The sequence below is a fragment of the Anser anser genome (assembly GCF_964211835.1).
Source record: "Anser anser genome assembly, chromosome: Z".
Classification (NCBI taxonomy): domain Eukaryota; kingdom Metazoa; phylum Chordata; class Aves; order Anseriformes; family Anatidae; genus Anser; species Anser anser.
In genome coordinates, this window is record NC_139723.1 from 75,946,731 (window position 1) to 75,969,726 (window position 22,996).

At 40.2% G+C, this 22,996-nt stretch overlaps 1 protein-coding gene and 1 long non-coding RNA gene across 4 annotated transcripts in view; both read left to right on the top strand.

The window, feature by feature from the left end:
- LOC310890074 overlaps positions 1 to 14,137 on the top strand; it is a 39,300-nt gene extending 25,163 nt beyond the window's left edge. Inside the window, exon 3 of the long non-coding RNA XR_014577003.1 lies at positions 13,880 to 14,137. This is a non-coding gene — a long non-coding RNA (uncharacterized lncRNA). The remainder of the gene's footprint in view (positions 1 to 13,879) is intronic.
- ADAMTS12 (ADAM metallopeptidase with thrombospondin type 1 motif 12) overlaps positions 1 to 22,996 on the top strand; it is a 171,716-nt gene that overhangs the window by 31,245 nt on the left and 117,475 nt on the right. The gene's annotated exons all lie outside the window — the stretch shown is intronic.

The following is a 22,996-nucleotide window of genomic DNA, read 5'->3' on the forward strand; positions in this document are numbered from 1 at the left end:
GCCAAAATACAAAAATTGGAGAGAAGGGCGAAGTAATGGCTGTTGCTGTGTCACAGAAAAAAATTACATTTTTCTTTGTTTCTGAGGAAACATAAGCTAGCCTGCTACACTCAGATGTGAGCAAAGCAATGCTGGCAGATAAAAGAATAACAAGATTGTAGTAAGTATAGCTTGCATAGATAAAGGTCTAACTGTATGGGTAGCTGAAGACAAAAAGACCATGAAGAAAAATATGAAACAAAATACTGCTTACTGTGTGATGGTAGGTAGCAACATGCAATTTTGAAGCATATACTGACAGTTCTTGTTATTTGGAGTGGCAGCCCTGAAAAAAAAAAGAGCAATACTAGCCTGCTGCCTGCTTTCTGGCAAAGCTTTTCGGTGCTGAGAGAAGCCTGAATGTTGATGAAAGAAGGATAAGTGGGTTGCCTAGGCAAAGCACAGTTGGCAGAGATGTAAGCAGGCACCTGCAGCAATAGATGGTAGTGCTAGGAAGGACTCTGAGGTCCTGCTGTGTCTCCCAAGATTGCATTAACTCTTTTGACTGCAGAGTTTTGTAAAGAGCCAGTGTTCAAATAGGCTAAAGTGACACTAAAAGCCTCAGAGTTGTGGCTTCACAGACTACATCTCTGTTTCCTGAAGCTTAATTTCTGTGTTGTGTGACTTTTCATTTGACCACGCAGAAATTTTATGCTGTTTCCTGGAGCTCAGATTTTAAGTGGCTCTGGCTGCTTCATGTCTGTCACCTGTCTTCCCAATAATGAAGCAATCCCACAATCTTTGTGTTATCTACAGATAACACCAGGAATGTTTCCATGTTGTCTTCTAAATCTTTATAAGAATGTTCAGTTTCAGAGGTGCAACACTGATATCTCTGGAGGATTTTGGTAGAAATTTACCTGCTTGGTAATGGCTGTTCATTTATAATTATACCTTAAGGGCTCTCAATTAGCCAGGTTTAGAATCAGTAGAATATGTATAGCATTGATTCCCTTTTAAAATTATTCTTCATCAAAAAGTGCCAAGATAAACGTCTTACAAAGCCTAAATGTGTCATAAGCATACTGTATTTTTTTTTTATGGTCAAACTTGTAATCTCATTAGGAAATGTGATTAGAAAATGTAAAATTGTAATCTCATTAGATAGGATCTGTTGTTTATAAAGTTGGCTTTGACCGTATTTCCTGCTGTTAATTCTTTACTAGTCTGGTTAATATCAGCTGTCCTTCCTTCTTTCCCTACCCTGCATGCCCTGAATCATGCCAAGCTGACATGAATGTGATATCCTATGTTGTGTTATATCTCCTTAGTAGATACTATGCCAACATTAACTTTCCTCAGCTCTTGAGAAAAATTCCTCTTGTTCTAAAACGTATAGAGCAACAATGTGAAGTTTCCATAGTTCTTGACTTTCTCTTTTACTACTCTTGGATACAAGTTACTTAGTGACCCTAAAAGTGCTATAGTAGTTGCTGTTTGACATCTTCCTTAGTTATTTTTGAAGTAGAAGTGGAATGACTGCCTTGGAGGATTGCCTTCCCATGCACAAAACAAGAATATTTTGATAAGCAATTATGTTTTTTCTGGCTGTTGTCTATCTGTCAACAGTTCTATTCTTTCCATTTAATAAGGAAAAGTTATATTAATATATGTTTTTATTTCTAATACGTGTTATTTGTGTTTCATTGTCTTTGTAATCACTGTCAGAGGGGCAAAAAGGAGGTAGATAAGTTGGACGTCTACCTCAACTGAATTCTTTGATTCTTTCTCTCTGCTGACCTAGGCACCTCTTTATTTTGCTTGAAGATACTTCTAGGGGGAACTTGTAAATCCCAATCTTTGCTTTTGAGTCTGGTAGCTTGACTTGCTTATGAGTGTAAGCAGACACGTGATAGTTACAGGCTATTAGGATGAGATTATTATGCTATTTTAATTCATACTGTCCTTGCAGTATGTGTGCTGCTCTTTGGTCAGATAAGCACTTGTGCTTTGAACTCTCTTTGAACATGAGAGAAGTCCAGTTTTAGTGGACAAAGGAAGGACCATGGCTTAGACTTACCAGATTTTGCTTGCAATTTGAGCTGCATTAAAAAGAATCTTTTAAGGATATCCTTTCACCAGTGTTACTCAGAGAAAATCATTTATTCAAACTGTGCCATCTGTGTAAGGGTGTTTTTTTAAAGCAGTTGACTTGCTTTAAATGAGGTGTGATGTCTGTGTAAGTTCCAAAGACCACTTTTGCACTCCATGAAATAAGAGTACAAACTTAGTAGGTATTAAAAGATGCAAAGCAGTCTCTTAGGACACCAGAGAAGTTACCATTCAAACTATGAATCACAAGCCAAGTCAGAGTAGTTTATTTCACTCAAATATTTCTGAATTGCAAAGCCAAGAAGGCCGAAGAAATGAAGACCTGCACATCTAATCTCTCAGCAGGTTTCATTCCATCAATTTTTCCTACTTGAAAAACATAACCTATTGCTATTCTTTCAAAGCAGATTCTTTAAAAAATGTGTGGCTGCATGTGATTTTAGGATTAGCTTTTTTTTTGCTTTTTTAATAAGTAGCATGAGATACAAACGCAAAATAGGACTATATGCATACTAAACAATACTAAGAATTTTGTTTTTCATGAAAGCCACAAATGCTCTAGAAACAGCGTTATGGCTTACACATCAAATTCACCCCTGTTGATGATAGCTTATGTTCACTCTCTTGGGTCTTTTATAAGTTTTGCTTCATTGTGCAGGCTTGTAAATCCCAATTATACTAATGGGTGTCATGCTTTCACATTATAGGAAAGAAGTGCCAAATACAGCCCACAGTGGGATGCCCTCATCTAGCAACTAGCTCTTACACTATGGAGCCTTTCTCTTAGCTATCAAAAACATTTAACACTGGGGAAAAGAACATTAATACAGCTTGTATTGGAGTCCAAGGACAATGATCTGGAAAGCTGTTTGCAGTCGTGTTCTGTCAGGCTGTTGCATATTGGAGCTAGAGATAAAACAGTTCACACGTGAAAGAAAGTGGCATTTGCAAAGTTGATGGTCAGTTAATTATTGCTGAAAAATACATAGCAACTTGCTCTCGTACTTTTTAGAAACATTATTTGATATGCTACCCTCATTTACTGAAATGTCTCGTAAAATAATTCTTAGCTATGAATTAGAAGGTCAAACATTTGCGCTCCCCTGTTTCTGAGAAACCAGTTCTACAGAAAGATATGAAACAGGTTGGTGTCACCATATGGCATTTCGATGAGGACTGGTGTCCTGTCTTTGTTTTGAAAGAAATCAAGTCACAGATATTACTGTGCTTTCCTGTGGACTATTTGAGTAGGATTGGGGGTTTCTTATTGTTGATTTGGTTGGCAGTGTTTTGAAGAGTCTGAACAATAGGTACATTAGGAGAGATGTATGAACACAAGTTTTAGATTTGTTCATGCTTCAAACCAGTGCTCTTAGAATGGGATTCATGTGGTTTTGTTTTGGACAGTTACCTGAGGATCTGGAGGTGGGAGCACGGTTGCTCTGGAGGGTGGGTCATTTTTTTGCTGAAGTCATTTTTTTGAGGACCTCTAAAAATGGCTTAGCCTTCAGTGGCTGAGCTCTTAACTCTGATTTTTGGTGCTTCACAGCATTATGAAGGTCTTATCTAACACAGTTCATGTTTATCTTTCATTAGTAACTTCAGTAAGTATTTCGTTTGAGTGCCTGAATTTGGATGGAGGGAATGTATGGTATTATCCCAGACATTAGAAAAGGTTATGTTCAGAAAAGAATGACGCTCCTATAACCAGCATTTTCCCATCTGCTAGTCTGCTCTTACTGGAGGATTGTCATATCCAGAGGCTCTTAAAAGGATGCTCCAAGGCCTCACCTATTGACTGGTTTAATGGGACATTTTGTCTAGGCTAAGGCTCCATAATTTAACGTCTTCCCTGAACAAAATGGTGGCTTTTTGCTTTTCTTGTAATCCTGGCCATTTTCCTTTCTTTTCTCTATACAGGCCAAAGCAAATCACATTAACAAACATTTGTCTACACTGAGTATGTGTGAGCCCATGGCATCTTCAGCTTCGTGCTGCTAGTCAATAAGCAAGTTGATCACTGAAGGGATTGGTTTGCTGATTCTTAGCATTTCCTGAAAGTCTCCACTGCAGGTGAGGTGCAGCTGCAGAGTTAGGTTTTCTTAGAAATTAAGAATGTGTGCAAGCAAGAGAGTAGTAGTAATACTTATTACACAGAGTAACGGTTTCATGTTATCAGAGCTTATAATTCAGAAGGAAAACCATCTGGTTAAAAATACATGCATTTTTCTCATTTCAAGTATAACCCCAGGGTTGCTTTTTCTTGTTTTCTTCCTGATTGCTTTTCATTTTGTCTAAGAACTTGTTAATGATCTGTGGCAATCGAATTCACTATAGTTAACAGGGAAAATGAGAGTTAATTTTGGAACACTGTTGTCTCTCACTCCCCTCTGTTCTGTCAGATTGTTACGTGAACCTGTTGTGCTTTATCTTAAATTAAATTATTAGAGGTAGGCACTGTGTATTTCTGTGTGGTTTTTGTCTTTCTAGCTGTGTCTCCTGAATGTTCTTTTAAGGGTTCTGAGTTGTAAAAGAGAAGTGAAAACCAAAATTATGTAGTATTAAAAAATGGCTTTGTTTGCTTACATCTATGCTTTATAAAGTTGTGGAACATAGGAAGATGGGTGAGCAAGCATTAAACTAAGTTGGTTACCAGAAAGGTTCAGCTCCAGCAACCTTCACCTTCTGCAGGTGGCCTGAACAGGTCTCTTGAATCCTGAATAAGCTAAATTCACAACCGCCTGTGGTGTTTTTCCCCATAGCTCTCTTGTGCAGTGCCATAACTAAATACATACCCCGTTGCATGACTTAAAGAAAAAGGAGACTATTGATCTGTAAAAATGTATTAAATGGATAAATCTTGATACCTGGTTTTGTTACCAGCAGCTGCTATGTGGTAACTCTCTGGTTGCTTAAGTGCTACGTCTCAACTGAATTTTAGAGGTGGCGTGGACCTTTAGTTCCAAATGAGCCTCATCTGAATAAGCATTTATGCTTAAAAACTTCGTGTCCAGAGCTCTTCCTCTGTATTGTCATTTAACCTGTTTGGCAGCTCTGTTGTGTGGAAGTAATAAATGAAATTGGAGAGGCCTTTTCAATGTGGCTCGGTGCTTGTAGGTTTTTTTTCACACCTGGAGGCACTTAGGGATGTGTTTGAAATCATAGCTCTTCCTCTTTAGAGGAAGCAGAGAGATGTGCATGACTGACACGGCTGGCCCTCCTGTGTATGGTCTTCAGAGAAGCTCCTGTGTATTATTTTCTTTCCTGTTGTCAAGGATAACCAAAACAAAGTAAAAATGAATCTGGAAATCCCTCAAGCGTTTTTACAGCTTAAATCTAATAGTCATTTTTTCCCAGACGTGGTCTTGTTGTACATGCAAAGCTTTGGATGACTGTTCAGTGACGTGCTCTTTAGCTTGCGTGGAGATGGTATGTATGAGAATGGATTTTGTAGCTGAAGCATGCTTGAATTCATTGCATTTTTTCTTAATCACCTATCGCATTTGAGTTTTCAAGTATCTTCTCCCTGCCGAGTTTGTATACAGGAGTACAGGCTGTCTCTGCAGTTAACCTGCACTTGCATTTCTCTTTGTTGGGGCTGCTGCAGACCCAGACTCTCTGCAGACACTCCTCCTTTCTCATGTGAAAATAGCATCTCAGATAGATACATTTGGTAGTGCATGGTCACCCTGTTTTTGATATGCTCTTATTCTGTACAAATACCTGTTGATGTCATACGGCGTACCTGCGACTGCTGACTAATGCGTAGGTTTGGACAGTACTTACTTCTCTGCGTTGATAGCACTGCATCGCATTAGTGACAACGAATTTCATTTCAAAGATACCTGTAGAGTGCAGTGAAATTGATATTAATGGTTTTTCTGGTTCAAGACAATCTACTTTTTGAAGTGAAGCCTACTTAAAAACCTGTTAAATTCTGGCAAAACCTATTATATCAAGTGTATTTCCATTCAGCTGCGCTGAAGGAAAAAGAGGATGACCAGATACCTGAAGATAAGATCCTGTCTGGATCTATGTTATTTTTAAGTTGGGTATCTAAAATCCTACCACAGTCCCAGAAAAGGAGTCAGTCTCCTTGCTTTCTGGAACTGTCTAACCCTGAAAGCTCCTAAACACTTCTGTGTCACCTGAATTATCTTGGCTGTGATGCAGACCTAGGTTCTACTGGTGCTGATGGGAAGCTAATTGTGGTTGTGGGATTTTGGGAAATAATGTTCATCTTATGTGTTACAGCCTACTTGTGAGAATATTCTGCTCAGTAAGTGGATAATCCATTTCAAGGCACAGCTCAAGAGATTTTCATTTCTCTCTGCCACATCCAGAAAATGAAAGGTGTACATTATGGCCTTGGATCTCTACCATAAAGGATTAAATGCCTAAAACTGCGGTGCATCTGCATAAATAGGTGACTAAATTTGTTGCATGAGTTCCATATGGAGCATTCAAAGCTGCAGAGCTGAGAGAAGGACTTCATTGTGCAGCCCTGTCCTGGGACAGACCACATGGCTCTTAAACTTAATGCTGTATTTGATTTTTTCATTTGCTTTTCAAAGAAAGGCTTGCAAGCTTTCTGAATGTAAATACATTATTAACGTCCCAGAGGTAAAGAACTTGATCTTTTGGCCTTCAGCACCATTTTTTTTTTCCTGAATGTACAAAATCAAGGAGCTGTACAGCTGTAATCAAATCGGGATGAGAGTCTATTTTTAGTATTGTAGGATCCTTAGGACTACATGGTGCCTGATCCTTAAACTGTGCAGAGATTGGAGAACCAGAGCAGGGAGAGGGACAAGTAGGTTTTGCTTCTTCCTTTATCTGCACTTTTTGTAGGCAAGATAGCATTCAGACCCTATTCTTTTTTTTTTGGGGTAGAGGTGCTGTGCATGCCAAAGAAGAGCAGTGTGTGATGGTATAATAGTAAAAACCAGGTGAATGATGTACAGCTTCTTGTGGGTTTGATTGCCTTAATGCATTAAGCACCTAGTGGGCTAGGCCTGAAAGAGGTGGTGGTTGTTTTTTTTTGTTTATTTTTGGTTTGACATGCATGAATGGCAGCAAAAGATCTAAGTCCCATCTGGAAGCAAATGCTGTGCAATTCTAACTGGTGTTTTGTCATTAAAAATCTTTTCAGGCTGTTCTGGGGACTTGATATCATTTAATGCCATGCTGGTGAGCCTGGTATAAAATAGACATACATATTTGCCTTTTTCTGTTATAGACAAAAGTGCTTTTGTACTATTCAGTTTTGACTCAATGGAGGCTTTGAGTCAAAGTCTTTGTTTTTGTTTGCATCATGGTTAAAAATAATGTTGTTGGTGTTGGTATCATGCTCACTAATTTGTTTGTACGATAGGAAAAAATACTTGCAAACAAGATTTGTTTCAATTTGAGTTTTTTTTTAAGCAGACCATCATAGCTGCTAAATTCCTATATCATTCAAAATTCAGTTGCTTTATGTTTGAGTTATGGATTATAGTTTTAGGCTAATTATATCTGAGCTGTGCTTGTAAGTGAATACTAAAGTTCAGGTGTGTTTAGCAGGTGGACTTGGCTATTTTTCTGGGTTCTGTTTTGGATTTAAATTCTTCCTCTGTTTATAGGAAAACACATTATGCTGTGTTAAAGACGTGATCATATATGTCTCATATATGTGACAGGAAACTGTTTTCTATACCCAGAGGATTCTGGTAAGTTGTACCACGTTGCGAAGGCAGTACTGGTTCCTTCCTACACTCCCTGATGGTTTGATGTGAGGGGAAAAATACGTCACAATCCCACATCTAGGGATTAGTTTAATCTTCAAGGCTTTAGCCAGATGTCTAAAGATGATGTTTGCTGGCGCAGTTTATATCACATTCTTTCATTCTTTCTTCAGAGCTATGTTATTTCTAAACAGCTGTTCAGTTTACAATCCCAAATATGTGTACATGCATATTATAAACAGACCTTGGGTTCTCTTGAACACAGAAGAAGATAGACCAAAATTTGGGGCTTACAGTTTATGAGATATGTTATTTCCCTACTACATCTGGCAAAGCTGAAGTTTCTGTATTTGTGATAGCTGCGTGTAGTCATGTGCAGTAGATGACTGTGCTGTAGAATAAAATTTGCTCTTTCCTGTCTCATGGTTAGGATTGAGAAGGAATCTCCACTGGTGCAAAATGTAACCATTTCTTTGTTACAAAGACCATTAAAAAGTGAACAATGGGTCTTGTTTTCGAGGGGCTTTGCAACCTTCTCAGTGATTCAAGGTGGTAGTTCTGTGCAGATACTCCTTCTGCTTCTGCAGTGTTTAAATGAATGACCCAGATGGGTCTGATCCTTCCAAGTTTGTATTGTTCTTCACCAAAGGCAAATTTTGATTGAATGCAGTTTCTCCAGGCTTGTTCCAGAACTATGTGCTACTAAAAATTTGATTAGGCTGTCACTGAAGGATGCTTACAGAAGCCTTTTTTCCAGTCCTTACACCAGCATTCATTTGCATCTGACTCATCGTCTGCAATGTCAGCAGTCAGGTGAAGCTGGCTTGAGTTTCATGTTTGATCTGAAATCTGAAGATCATTTTTCCTTTCGCTAAGGATGCTTCACCCAGATTTGCTCTCTATTCCTCTTAATTTTCCTGTGGTTTGACACTGAGAAGTGCTATCTTTCTTACAGATTGTATATTTGTGTGGCAGTGGCTTGCCTGAGCCTCACAGCAAGTTGTTAGCAGTGCAGGGACAGGAGAAAGCTGTCTTGGACAAAGACTTGCATGTGAAGCACAGTTACATGGTATGGTATGTAGTCGGTGCACTGGAAAGGTGCTTAACAGGAAAAAAAGGCACCAGGAAGGAAATGATCTGGAAGACTCAAACAGTAAATAAACCTGTTTCTTCTAGATCAAATTTTATTTCCTGGTCTGATTGTTTCTAAGTAGACTGAGTTCAAGAACTGCAGGTGAATCTGTTGAGTAGAAGTGAACTGTTTTCTTCCACTCCCTTCAGGAGAGCTTTTACTGAAAGTTGTTAATTGCCCTAGGAAATAATTAAGAAAAATGTATCTCCTCAGGCTCCAGGAGTAAGTTTCCAATTGCATGCAAAACGAGTTAAGGGAAGAACAGATACGAAATAGCAACAAAAAATATTTTTTCTCCCTATGGATTATTGTAATCTGGGAGAGCACGCATGCTTAGACGTCCAGATGTTCATCCAAAGTAAGGTTCAGACTCTCGGAAACAGAGTTTGTCTCCTGCATCCTTATCAACTTTTAAGAATAAGATTGTCCTGATTATGTGTGTGTGTGCGTGTGTGGAGCAGATATTTGGAAACCTTATCTGCAGCATCATATTCTGACAACCCAGTAAACTGTTGCTGAGAATTAAAAACAATTGCATTAACAGTTGCAGGCATTTTTGTTGTTATTGTTGTTTTCCCTCCAGCAGTCACCATTCCATGCCACCTGATACTATAAATGTTGTCATACATTCTTCATTGTCATGCTGGTGTGAGATGCTGTGGAGCTGTAAACATAGCTCATTTCTCAAATGGACTCATATCACTGCTGTAAAAGGTGGCCATGTATAGGAAGAACCGACAGCAAGTGGAGTTGTTGCATGGTTCATGTTAAAGAAATCTCCTATAACAGCATTAAGGCTGAGAAAAGTCTGTTGCGCTGTTGCAACCTCAGGTATGGAATCGGGAGGGGCATGCTATGAGATCTTTCAATGACTCAACCATAAATGCTTTTTCAATTCATTCCTTTCAAGTGTTCCTAACAAGACCTAGTTGTTTCAACTGCTTCGCATTGCTCACAGTGCGGACCCATGTTATGTTTAAGTGCACAGTTAAACACCTGCTATGAGAAAAAGCTTTAGTTCTTCCTGAATTTTCCTCCTCAGTGTGAATTTCACAAACATGCATGTATTTTTCACAAAGCTAAAGTGGCAAAGGTGATAGTGTTGCCCTGTTTTGCATACAAGTCTGAGCAGAAAGATTAAAATCGGATGTGTTCACTGCTTTGAGATATTTGTTATAAATGAACTCTCTGATTCTTTACATTTTCCTTTGTATTACAAAACATACTGAAGCTTGTGATTTTGCATGTTTGGTTGCTGCCATCTTTCTTTGCAGGTTGGATACCAAAAAAAAAAACAAAAAAACCCACATCATCAGGGATTGTGTTAAGATCTGTAAGATCATGTTAGTGATGTGTCCAGCATCAATAAGAAGGCTACAACAGACACAGTAGTGTATTAAATTATCAGACTGATTTAAGAATAGGCCCTTTATTCTCTTACAGCCTGTGCTCACAGATACCCCTAAGTAGTGGTCTAATCACACAACCTTTTTCCTTGCCTCTCCCATCCTCTTCTCCCCTATAGCTCAGGATCTGGCTTTGTGCACTGTCCTGTAGCTGCTAGCTCTAAGCAGGGCAATCACACAGCAGTTGTTTGTGTTTGAGGAGGCCATGTATCGAGTCCTCTTTGGGAGATACAAATCAGAAATGTAGCTTTTGCCAAGAGCTTAACAGCTAGGTCATTTCTTACCTACAATTGTTACCTATAATGATATTTTAAAAATATGTTAGTAAAATACTTGCACAGGACTTGAGAAACTGTTGGTTTTATTGGGGAAAAAAACAAAGTTACCACATAAACTGAAGTGGAATGTGCAACTGCTTTCTGTTGGTTTTAAAACTTGGCTGATGGGACAGATTTTATTCAGAAATAGCCCATAACATTGTGCCATGATCCAAAATCTGGAACTTAATGCCATATTAGGTATAGCTGCAATCATTTGCAATTCTGTTTTGAGTGATTACACATGGGAAGAGGAATTTGAAATATGAACATGGTTATTAGCACATAAATGCAATTCTAACGGTTAGCTAACATCTAATTGTTTGGGCAAACTACACTTCAGTTTCTACCACTCCTAGCATCTCCCAGCACCACTAAGTGAAGTTTTCACATGCTGAGCAACATCATCATATTTGGATTTGAGCTGATGCTATTCTCAGATGACAGCTCACTATTTTCATTAGTAGAGCTAGTGGAATTAAGGCAAAGGTAGGTAGTGTTGTGAAAAGTCTGTTGTATGTAGCTGACAGCAAAGACCTCGTCACTATGTGTGTTCCTTGTGCAGCTTTATCCACAGAACCGTTTTAAAAGCAGTCTGAAATTGCCTCTAAAGGATCCTGAAATAGCCAGCAAAGGTCCTGTTTGTCTCCTTAGCACCTTGGCTCCAGGAGCAGCCAGAAACTCAAGGCAAACACAGCATGAGCACAATCCCACTTTAGCTGCCACTTGCTAGGTCTAGTTTTCAATGACTGGAAGTAGGGTACAGAGCTGTAGCAAAGGGTGAGGGAGAGGGCTCCAAAGGGGTAAATGTCACCAAACATTGCTGGCTGCTACTGCAACTCTCTGGGTGGGGATTCAGCAGGACAATAAGGACCTGCAAGCAAGGCTTTGGGAAAATGATTCTGAGCTCAAAAGTATCTTATTATAGCACTGCAAGAGCAGCTACATCAGAGGAGAATGGTATTATCACACAGTATATAGCAGCATTATTGACATTATGTTATGGGGGAAGACTGCCTTCATCTTTTCCACCCACATGAAATTAAAGAGTGGCCCCTTCTGTAATGCAGCTGCCTCAGGCCCGATTGACAGCTTTATCCCTTGCACCCTGTACTGCATGCAGGCTATGTTTGCCTGGGAAAATACTAGCAGAGTTCTTTGTAACTGAATTCCTGTTTATTTATGTGCACTTTGTGGAAGGACAGACATAACAAGGCTATTGCATTCTTATTGGGATCCAAGATAGCATCCTTTGAAAACAAAATAAGGTGCATCTTAAATTTTGTTTCAGGCTTCTTGCAGATTTGAGCAAATGTGCAGGCTCTTGTGTAGACTCTGGATGTGTTTTCAGAAGTCTTTCACGTCAGTATCAGCAAGACACTAGCTTTAAAGAATGGAATGGTCTGAAGGGGTAGTGTTTGCAAACTTTCTTCTATGGGGTCTTGCCCCTTATGCTTTGGAAACTGATAGAATGTGTGTAGCACTCTGTGCTCTAAACTAGTTTTCCCATCACTCTGCAATGCCAAAATTTAAGAGGATATTTATAATAAGCATCATCTGTATGAGCTAGTAAAAAATAATACTGTTAATTGACATTGTAAACATTGTTACTTGTAAATTAGTGAGAATATTTAGGCATGTGCTTCTCAGTGAAATGCTTATTATATTTTTCCATCAGTGCTTTGCTGTGATAAATGCTTTATTAGTTGAACAGGTGAGGATTTACTGCAAGAGATAATTCAGAAATTGAGAATATTCCAGAACCTCTATCCTTTATGCTCTGATTAGAAATACTTCCATGGAGTGAAGAATATCCTCAGTGCTTCTTGTTGCCCTTCAGTGTTATTTACACACTCTGCATTTTACACAGATTAGATGAAGATGTTATGCCCTAAGTGTCTGAACTTCACATAGCAATACAAAATTAGAAACAGTCAATTTTTTACAAATGGGTATAGCTATCCATTGTGACAGAGAAAAAACAGTTGAATAGAATGCAGAATAGTCTAATGTTATCCCAGGTCACTGTAAATGAGATTTACCCGACCAAACATAAATGCCCCGTGTATGGTTGCTCACGTTTCCACTTGTCATGACCTTACTTAAGGTCAGTGAAGAGAAACAGGTGCTTCTGGGGTGCATTTTAACTCATATTGATGGTTCAGATCAGATGAACTTTCCTGTTCTTCACTGATTATGAAGAGATCCTGAATGCAGAAGCATAGAGGTAGATGGGAAGTGGCTGAGGTTACTGGGCCTGCAGCCTGGAAAAGAGGAGGTTGAGGGGAGGCCTCATCGCAGCCTACAGCTTCCTCGCGAGGGGGAGTGGAGGGGCAGGTGCTGATCTATTCTTCTTAATCACCAGTGATAGGACCCACGGCAATGGGGTCAAGATGAGGCAGGGGAAGTTTAGGCTGGACATCAGGAAGAGGTTCTTCACCGAGAGGGTGGTTGCACACTGGAACAGGCTCCCCAGGGAAGTGGTCACTGCACCAAGCCTGTCTGAATTTAAGAAGCGATTGGACTGTGCACTTAGTCATATGGTCTGAATTTTTGGGTAGACCTTTGTGGTGCCAGGCGTTGGACTTGATGATCCTTATGGGTCCCTTCCAACTCGGGATATTCTGTGATTCTATGTTTACATCTGGTCAGATGAATGGCACATCTGGAATCTGATTTCAGCCTTGGTAAACTCATAAGTTATGAGTGGAGCTCCTTGGGCCCAACAGGCCCAGCACTGGGAGATTAATCTTCTTGTTTTGGCTTGTGGTAAGAATAAGTTTGACATTTGGAATATGTTTTAACCAGCTTTGCCAGTCCCATGTGCCAGATACAAGACAAAAAAAAAAAAGGGAGAAAAAAATATGTATATCAAAAAGATAAACAGAGTAATATAAATACTTCCTGGAAAGTAAGTCGATATGTGGCCTGTTCACCAACACAAGATTAAAGTAAACATCGGTTTACATGGTTAAAATAACAATTTTATTGGTAGCAGTTCTGTAAGTAATTAATATGTAGCCACAAAATAAGCAGATGTTAATTGATTCTGCTGGGTGGGATCTTCTGAGTTAATTCAGAGGTGCTTCTGAAGGCTCTGAAGTTATCTTGCTGTAGTATGTGGGATGATGGTAGCAGGAGTTCCTTTCCTCTCACAGTCAGCAATCTGATTTCTCTTGCTTTTTAAACTTCTTGTGTCTTGTGTTTCAGCTTGGGATCACTGACCCTCTGAGTCCCATCAGGTGTCTTCTCTGTCACCGTTACATGGACCACAGTCAAGTTAGCAATGATGAGAATTTTTTCTGCTTAACCAGGTTTACATTAAACTCCCAGCATACGTAGTTTATACAAGAATCGGAGCATAAACAGAATAGGTATTTTGCAGGAAATGCATAAGTGTGTTTGTTCAGAATTTGAACTGGTGTCCAGCTGGAATTGGGAAATACACTTGCTCTTCCTGATCTAGTACTATGTGTAGCGATTCGTCATGATGTTCTTGCTTTATTAAAATTCCCTTCTGCTTTAGGTCATTGCTAGAAGCTGGGTAATGCAGAATTTGAGCAATCAATTTTATTTTCTTCAACTCTGTACTGTTATCCATTACTGCACATATTGCATCAAAACACAGTTCAGCCCAACTTATGCAAGTCAGAATAAATAAAGGCACTTCCAGGATTGCATGCAGTATGTTGCCGATAAGAGAGTAGTATTTTCCCCTCAGACAGAGAACAGATGCTTCTGATCTTGACGGTAACAAATGATTTATCAGTGAAAAATCAGGAATGGGAAAACAATGGTCAGTCAGTGCCAGGAGATTACAGATTTTTAATTAAACTGCCCATGTGAAGATTGACCTGGCTGTTATTATCTGGAGAGGTAAACTGCTTCTTTCTAGTTCAGACAGACAAAGATTGCCCTTTTCTCAAACCTTCATGCAGATTATCCCATTGTTTCATACTGCACATAGGTGCAAGTGACTGGGTACTGTTGCATCTAGCTACCGTGAAAGGGTTTCAAACTATTTGTCCTCCTGGCTATTAACTGAAAAGCCAGAATTAAAATAATAATCCACTTTCACAGAGCTGCTAGTAAGCTAAATTGTGTTTCTGTTTTGAGTAATCATTGAATCTCAATGTGTCGAGTGTCTCTTAAATCACATTCAGAAAGCTTGAGAAAGTTGCACTCGTGAGGCTCAATAGTATCTCACAAGATCAGGGAAATACGTTTGATCTTCACTCTCAGACTACCTGCCCGCTTAAATCCCCTGCTTAAGTTACCAGCCATACTCCTCCATATTCAAGGAGAACTGCAGGGCACCGACAGCTTGGGACTTACTTATTCTATCCCATTGGCCTTGCTGAAGGATCTCAGCTCAGGCTAGTTACAAATATAAATTAGGCAATGCTAATGGTTCAGTATCAATTTTGTTTCCTGCTGTCTACTGCTGCTAATTCTTCTTGCTTTTACATGCCTGTATTACCTTGAATTCCTTTCTTTAGTCTTCCCACCTACTGCCCTGAGACTTTAAATTAGAAACCTTAATCTGCGGTCCTTCTGTAGCCCATGGTTTCAGACTTCCTCTTGAGATGCTTGTCTCTTTTCACAGACAACAGTAATAAAAGGCAGCACAGATCACTTCTTTGTGTAATGATTTAGACATGAGATCAAAGACTGATGACATTTTCAAAGTGGTGGTGTCAATTCCAGTCAATAGCTCACTGCTGTGCTGTGGCATTAAGCCAGGAGGTGGTAGCCTATGGCAAGACCTTCCCATCAGAATACCCCGCTGCTCTGCAACGCTATGAAATAATGTGCAGCCATGGGCTACCACAACTTGCAATTCCAAAAAAAAATTACCCTCACAGGGTTTGCTTCTGGGAGCAAGCCGCAGAACTTCACAGGAGCTTGAGGACTCTGTGGCCCTGTGTGGGCTTGGCCCTGGGAAAACCATTCGCATCTCTTCAGATCTCTATATCTTCTGAGATGCTTTGGTGTCTCACTGAGTTCTACTGAAGAAGCTTTATCATTCAGTGAAGTTAACGTTTGGAAGGAGCAAGCATGAAGAAAGGAAAGAAGAGTTTACAGATATTTCCTGCAACGATATGGCTTAAGCACTGGCTTTTCAGAAACCTTCTTCCTCCCCACAGCACTGCGGTCTGGTGTCCTCCACACAGGAGTGACTCCACAAGTATTAAGGGAGTACAATGGAGGTAGAAGGATGTCCAGAATACCTGCATGTAGAGGCCCTGTGGTGAAGTCTGTCCTGCTAAAGAGTCCAGTTGCCTCCATCAGATCTTTGTTGACATGAGGTGACCTGCCCGAACAAAACTCAAGGTCACCCTGATGCCCACACCCCTTCTTTCCACATAGCTACTGACTTATTGTTGGAGGATGGCTGGGGCTTGGGGCAGGGCTTCCACAGCTCCGTCGTGTCCCGGTCCTGTCAAAATTCATTCTGTTGGTCATTAGTCCAGCAGATGTTTTGAAGCTGATTCTTGGGCGGCAAATGCAGTAGTAGAGTTGTGCAGGGAGACCTTCAAAAGTAGTTGAGCAGAATCCCAACTTTTGCTGCTAAATTCCTGCATATACCCCGTGGAAACATGATATGCTCAAGCAAGAGCATTGGCTTCACCTACATCTTTTCACTTGTTTGGACACATCTGAATGGACATCTGAGACTGCTAGTAGTCCGAAGGGGTAGCAGGAGGGTAACTAAACCATGAGGAACCCTTTTTTTTTCTTTTTTTTTGAGAAGCAGCGAAAGCAGGACTCTTCTGACAGTGGAATGTAAATAGTGTGGGCTTTTTTTTTTTTATTTTTTGCAGCAGGGTCTTTGACCATTGTAAATTTTTCTGTGGGCTGCTCCAAACATTATAAAACAGATGACATTCTTCTTTTTGCAAATTAAATAAAGTACCATTCACTCTGTGTGTTTTCTGAATTGCAGATGTTGGCAGGAACGTGTTGTGGTCTAAGCAGACAGATCTGAAGCTGGTTAAAAATCTGGTGGAAATGAATGCAAATGTGCTTCTCACGTGCCTTTAGGTCTGCGTCTCAAATTTCTGGTAGCAGATTTCTGTTTCTATTTGGGTTTTCCTATTAGAAATCATTCCATGGCAGCAGGGGACTGCAATGAAATGCTTATTCTCTCACTCTGCAGAGATGCATAAAGTTAATTACCCAGGAAAACATCATATTCAACTTACAACTTGGGCATTATGAAGTTTTTCTGGAAATGTGAATACGGTGTTTGAAAGATGGCAAATGTTGGAAAATAATATGAAGGATAAAGGTTGCCTCCCAGGCCTCATTACAGTTTGAAAAGAGAAAAACTAACATACTACTGTTTTTAGAGGGCCAGAAGTTTCCTTGGTCGGTGTGGCTGTAGAATTACAGTTACACAGACAAACTTCATAAAATAGTCTCAAATATGGGCTGATTTTCTAGTATACTTCCGATTTCTCTGCATTTAGGGTGTTTAGCAGATTCTGGAGTCTGTCAGGCATTTAATAAAAAAATAAATCACTTAACCAGTAGTTAGTTGTAGGGTTTCGTAGCCAACCTGCCCTTGTGATGAACAAGTGTTTGCCACCACACTTTTTTGCTGGGTACCTCGAGATAAAGCAGGAGGAGAGAAGCACTACTACCTCATAGTTTGGCTGTGACAGTGATATTCTGTGCGTAGCTGAGGCTCAGAGGGAGGTCTGTAAGCACATGCATGCACCCCATTATGGCAAATGGGCGCACATGGTACTGTTTGTCAGATGGTTTCCAAGCCGAATCTCTGTAGGGAGCCCAAGCTGTAAAGTGAGTTTTACTCCTCTTGAGTATTACTCATTTTTATTGTTATCAAGAGTGATAATTCACATGGCAGTAGTGCCGGCTGTCTGAGTCATAGGTGTTGTGCTAGGTCCAGTATAAACATTACCAAAAATTTATTCATTGGTTTATTCATTATAGAACAAGCAGCAGCAGATGAGTGCAAACTAAAAAGAGGTACTTTCCCTTGGGAAACAGTAGGTTTGGCATGCATTTTTGTGTTCTACCTTTTATTTTCAGCAAAGGAAACTGAATTTTCTGTTTGATTCCAAGGCTTTTTTCGACCTCTCAGTTCAGACAGCCAGCTGACAAACAGCAGCAATTCTTTGAGTAGTGGTAAAATGTGCAGATGCATGTGTCACCAGTGAGAAAGTGTTTGCCACTGAATATTAGTGTCAGCAGGCCAGAAACTGCTGCTCGTCAACCTTGTTGGCCCTGTTAGTCTTGCAGGTGATTCACAGCTGCAGCTTATGTTGTGTTGTCCAAAATCTCCTTATGTCTGAAGGATTTGTGGCAGGTGATTAATAAAAACGGGCTTGTATGCTCCAAACCTCTCTCTGTCTGTCTCATATATAGGCACGCATGCTTACAGCAAACTGGAGCATGATATTTCTAAAGGACTTAATGCTGTAAAGGCAAGTATATATATCTACGGTTTAAAAAGGCTAACATATACTTTTTTTTTCTTTTTAAAATTAATGTCCCATCTGGAGGACTGCAAATTTAGCTAAACCCACTGAATTTTATTTATGCATTGCCAGTAGAATGAGACAGAGGTCAGCTGTTTTGTTGCAAGTCAGTGATTATTGTGCTTAGTGCACAATAGCTTTTGCCTTTTTCTATCTAGTTTCAGGGACTCAGCTGAGATCTTTATTATAGTTCCTGTGTCACCTGTGCCTTGTGTGTAACTGCATCCTTTGCTTATGTTTCACATGCTTGCTTTCTGCATTTTAAAGTGCCATGGCTGAGAGCTGGACATGTTTTCAAACTCCATGGAGCTAGAGCTAATTTCTCATTTCTACACCTGTGTTATGGTCTTCTTGAATTAGAAGGATTATCATTTAAGGACAGCAGTCAAGAAAATCCCAGCAGTTTCCCTAGAGCTTCACAGAATAATTTGCTGAGACTTGAAGCCTGCACTGTGGAAAAAAATGTTTTGAGAAACCTCTGAAAATCAAGGAGACTGGATAAAAACAGAGTCTGTTCAGTAACTTTGCACAACTCTTACCTCTAGATACTCTCGAATGCTTCTCAACCGAAGGTAGTCAAAAGCAGTGCCAAATCAATCAAATCAGATTACATGGGGAAACAAAACATGGGGATTTGAACAGCTTGGGCAGTGATTTCATGGTCACAGTCTTCAAACTCTGGAGTAGAAGGAGGAAGGTGACTTGATGCTGGATGGGTAGTCTTGGTGGAAGGACAGCTGTTGCCTTGATGCTGTCTCAACAGCATTGGCAGGAACTGTAAGAAGGCATGTGCGAGTCTTTGGGCAAAATCCGGAGACGTGCTGCCAAACAACAGCAATTTGCTGTGGGGAGATGAGCCAGACCATGGAAGGAAAGGAGAACCCATATTGCGGGCTAGGGGTAGATGGTGTGGCTCTTGGAAAACAGCTAGCAGCGGTGGCCAAAGAAGCCAGATGAATGTGATTTTTAGTGGCCAGTTCTACTAAACCAGCTTTGTGTTTCCAGCTCAGCTCTGGCAGAACCTTCCTTGAAAGTCTTCTCAAACAAAATGCATGTCAGGGATCTGTGGGTGCAACCCTGTGCTGTGTGCTGATCCTAGAGTGAGGTCAAGCATATTTTAAAGTAGGAAAAGAATGGAGAAGGACAGTACTTGTGTTTTACATATGAGCCGAGAGGGGATTATTCATTGCCTTTGGAATCTGCACATAGTTTGTTATGATGTAGGCAGTCAGATCCATGCCTGCAGCAAATAAAACAACGAGGTAGAGCCAAGTGTGAGATTGGTTCAGTGTTTTGCTTTCCATTTTTCTTTGTTGTAGGGAAGAAGAAAAGAAGTTGTAGTGCTGACAAAGAAACAGATCAACTTGAGGAAATCTTGTCTGAATTGCTTTGGCAAGGAACAAAAATTGCCTCTGCTTAGCCTAGTACAAACCCGTTGTTTTTCAATGGTTTAACAATGATAGCATTTCATTTGCCCATTCTTCAGTGTGCCATTACAGTATGGCATCATCCTGTATGAAAATCCTGGTGTTGAAAATATCACTGAAAAAGCCACAGTCTCATCTCACAGATGCAGACATTTCTGGAGTAAAATTCTGGTATTCAGCTGTGCAACTCTTGCTAATAGTGACAGCAGCATTTATTGCTTATTGTACATACTGTTTTTGTAAGCTCACCTTTGTGAGGGGTGAATTATGAATTACTGATGATTCAGTCATGACTTCCTTCCTAAATTTGTTTCTAAACAGTCCTCTGGCCACACAAGTTGCTTATTAGAGGTCTAAGGGTCAAATATACCTCTTTTTAAGAACTCTGAACTCTGTTGGAGTTCTCTCCGGTCTGCATATGATCTAGTCTTTATTACCTTTTATTTATTCCCATTGTTACCAAGCTTTTGGATTTTCATTATTCTCTGGCAAGCAAGAGTTACTCTGAATAGGAATCAAAGATACTTTATATCTTTTAGGTTTAAGTCTTGCAGATGTTCACTTTTTCAGTAAAAGATTCAGGACTACCAGCACGTCTTCAGGAAGGTGTTTCATCTGCGTGTGACATGTGTCTGATCTGCACAAAAGTATTGGCATCTTATGTTGCATATTTTCCCACATATCGCTGTGGGTTTCTTCTAAACAGTATTATATGTCCTAAAGAGACAAAGTGCTGAATTCTTAGAAGTGCTGAACATCGATGCCTTTTTTTCCTTTTTAAGTTAGAAGGTATTTTTATCATTTCAGAACCCCTGAAAGATGCATTATGAGAATTTCAAAACATTCCAGTTTTGAAGACAAAACTTTAACACTGAGCAAAAGGAAGGGATGAAGGCAAAGCTTTAACAGAAAGAAAAATGAGTCCTTTTACTCTAGCAAAATACTTTTCCTCAACTGTCTTGTTCCCAAGAATGTTTTACTGCATTTTTTTCCAGAAACATAGATTGATTCTTCTCTATATTTTCTTTTCTTTGTGCTAGGGCATACTACATCCAAACCTTGAAGGCTGACTGCTGCTTTTCAAAAAAGACAAAATAAAATGCTTTCATTCTAAGAAGTGCTTTATTTCCAAAATAGCAAAAGCAATAACTTTGTAGTCAAACAAACAAAAAAAATCTTTCTAATTCTCTTTTTCTAATTCAATTTTATTTTCAAATAAAAACAGAAGCTTTTTCAGTAGGCAAAAGCTATTTTTTTTAAATATTCTACAGAAGAAAGACATGCATATCAAAATACTTGAAAACAATCCTAAATTCATCATTTTTAGCCTGAAATCTAACCTTTTGATCTCCATGGGCAAGCTGCACAACTAAGACATTCTTTTTGCATGCAGACAGAAATGTATCCCCAAGAATAGTTTTTAAAGGTGCCACTTTCTAAAAGAAGTGGTTGCCACTTGCATAAATTGTTAAGACCCATGGCAGTTGCATGTCAGCCCAGAGATCCAGCCTGCCCCATGGCCTGTCTCAGAGAAGATGAGCTATGCTGAGTGAATGTGCTCTGCTGTGAAGTCCCTGAAGGGCATCTTGGCCTGACGTTATGGCTACAAGAAAATAGAAACCAGGAGAGTAAAAGGCACAATAGGAACAAGCCTCTTGGGAGGCAAAAGAAATGCAACCCAGAAAGCCTTTTTCCGTACTGAAAAAGCTCCTACAAAGGCAGCAGCTGAGCAGCAGATGGTGAATTGTGTCTTGGAGGGTGTTATTTGCCAGGCCCTTGGCTTTGCTGAGTACACAGCAGACTTTCAGAAGGAAATAATGGTCAACAGCAGGTTCTTGGGGAGAGGTGTAAGAACAGAGCTAGGAAATAGGAACATCTCCTTGACATGCTGTTTCTGAGCTGTAGGTGGCATTTTTCTATTTGAGAGCCCGGGATTAATTTTCCCTAAATGGGTTTATCCAGCCTCTTCTGGAGCCTCTCTAAACATTTCCCATTTACAATTCTGTGTGACAAATGCCCCCCTCAGCTTAAACGTGTCTTAGATGAAAAAAATCTTTTGTAACCTCGCAGCATTTTTAAAGCTCCCTAGCTCTTGTGCTAGAGCAGACAGCAAATAGGCAGAGACTCTCCAGTTTCTCTGTGCCATTTGCCACCTGCCCTATGTTGTCTCTCATCCATCCTTTTCAGGTGCTTATTACATAGAAGCTGCTCTTTACCCTGAGTCACCTCTCTGTGTACTTTTTCTACTTCTGTTCCCTATTTTTGGGAGCAGGAGGCCAGGAGACAAGACATTACAAAGTGTTCAATGTGTAGGTGTGTTGTGGATTTACAAAACGGTACTGTAATTTTTTTTTCTGGTTTGCACTGAATTACTGTGTTCTGCTATTTTTTGCATCAAGTATATAGTAATTTTGCATCCGTTTTACTAGTGGGTTGACTGAATTCCTCCTGTAGTTTTCGAAGAGAAAAGAGGGAAGAGAAAAGAGAGCCCCATCTTGTTAACGTGCTTTTTTTTTCCCCTCTATTTTCTTTTTGGTGGGTACTTCAGCATACATCACAGTAACCACTACAAATAATTTTGCTAGGTTTGGACACAGGGGCTTACTCTGGTGTGGTCTGTAGTTTCTGGAAGTGCTCTAACCAATTTCAGTGCATACAGGAGACTTACTGGGATATGAACATAGTCTGAATGGCAATGCTGATGGAAAGGATGTTTTGGTCCTCCCCTTACTTCACTCCCAGGTTCTGCTGAGTCTCTGGGAGACAGGGAAATGCCTGTCAGAGTCAAACATGCGCTCCAGAAAATGGAGGCAGTGGTAAGAAAGAGAGGCTGCCCCTTCATTTCATTTCCCCATGCGCTGTTTCTTGTGCAAGAGTGGCCTCCCAGCTGACCTTCTGCATGGTGACGTGACCATTAGCATGTCTGTGTCAGTACAGCCAACACTACCGTATGTTGTTTGGCCCAATGTGCTTCAAAGTTCGCTTTCCTGCGATGTCTCCAAGGGCTCTGATCCCTTGGGAACTTCCCCTCATGCTTTGAAATATAATGGCTTTTTGTAATGCTTATGACGCAGATGCGTGGTCTGAAGATGGTACCGGGACTGAGAGAAATTTTCCTGCCACAGATAGCTATGTAGCAGCAGAGTCCAAGAGATTCTCTGTGTCCTTGCCCTGGGCTGCTGTCTGCACACCGTATTGCTCCCTTCGGACAGGTCTGAATGTGACTGGAAAAACCCTTGATCTGGTCAGTTGTGCCCAGCGACGGGACGAGAGGCAACGGGCACAAACTGAAGCACAGAAAGTTTCAGCTCAATATGAGAGGGCACTTCTTTACTGTGAGGGTGACAGAGGACTGGCACAGGTTGCCCAGAGAGGTTGTGGAGTCTCCTTCT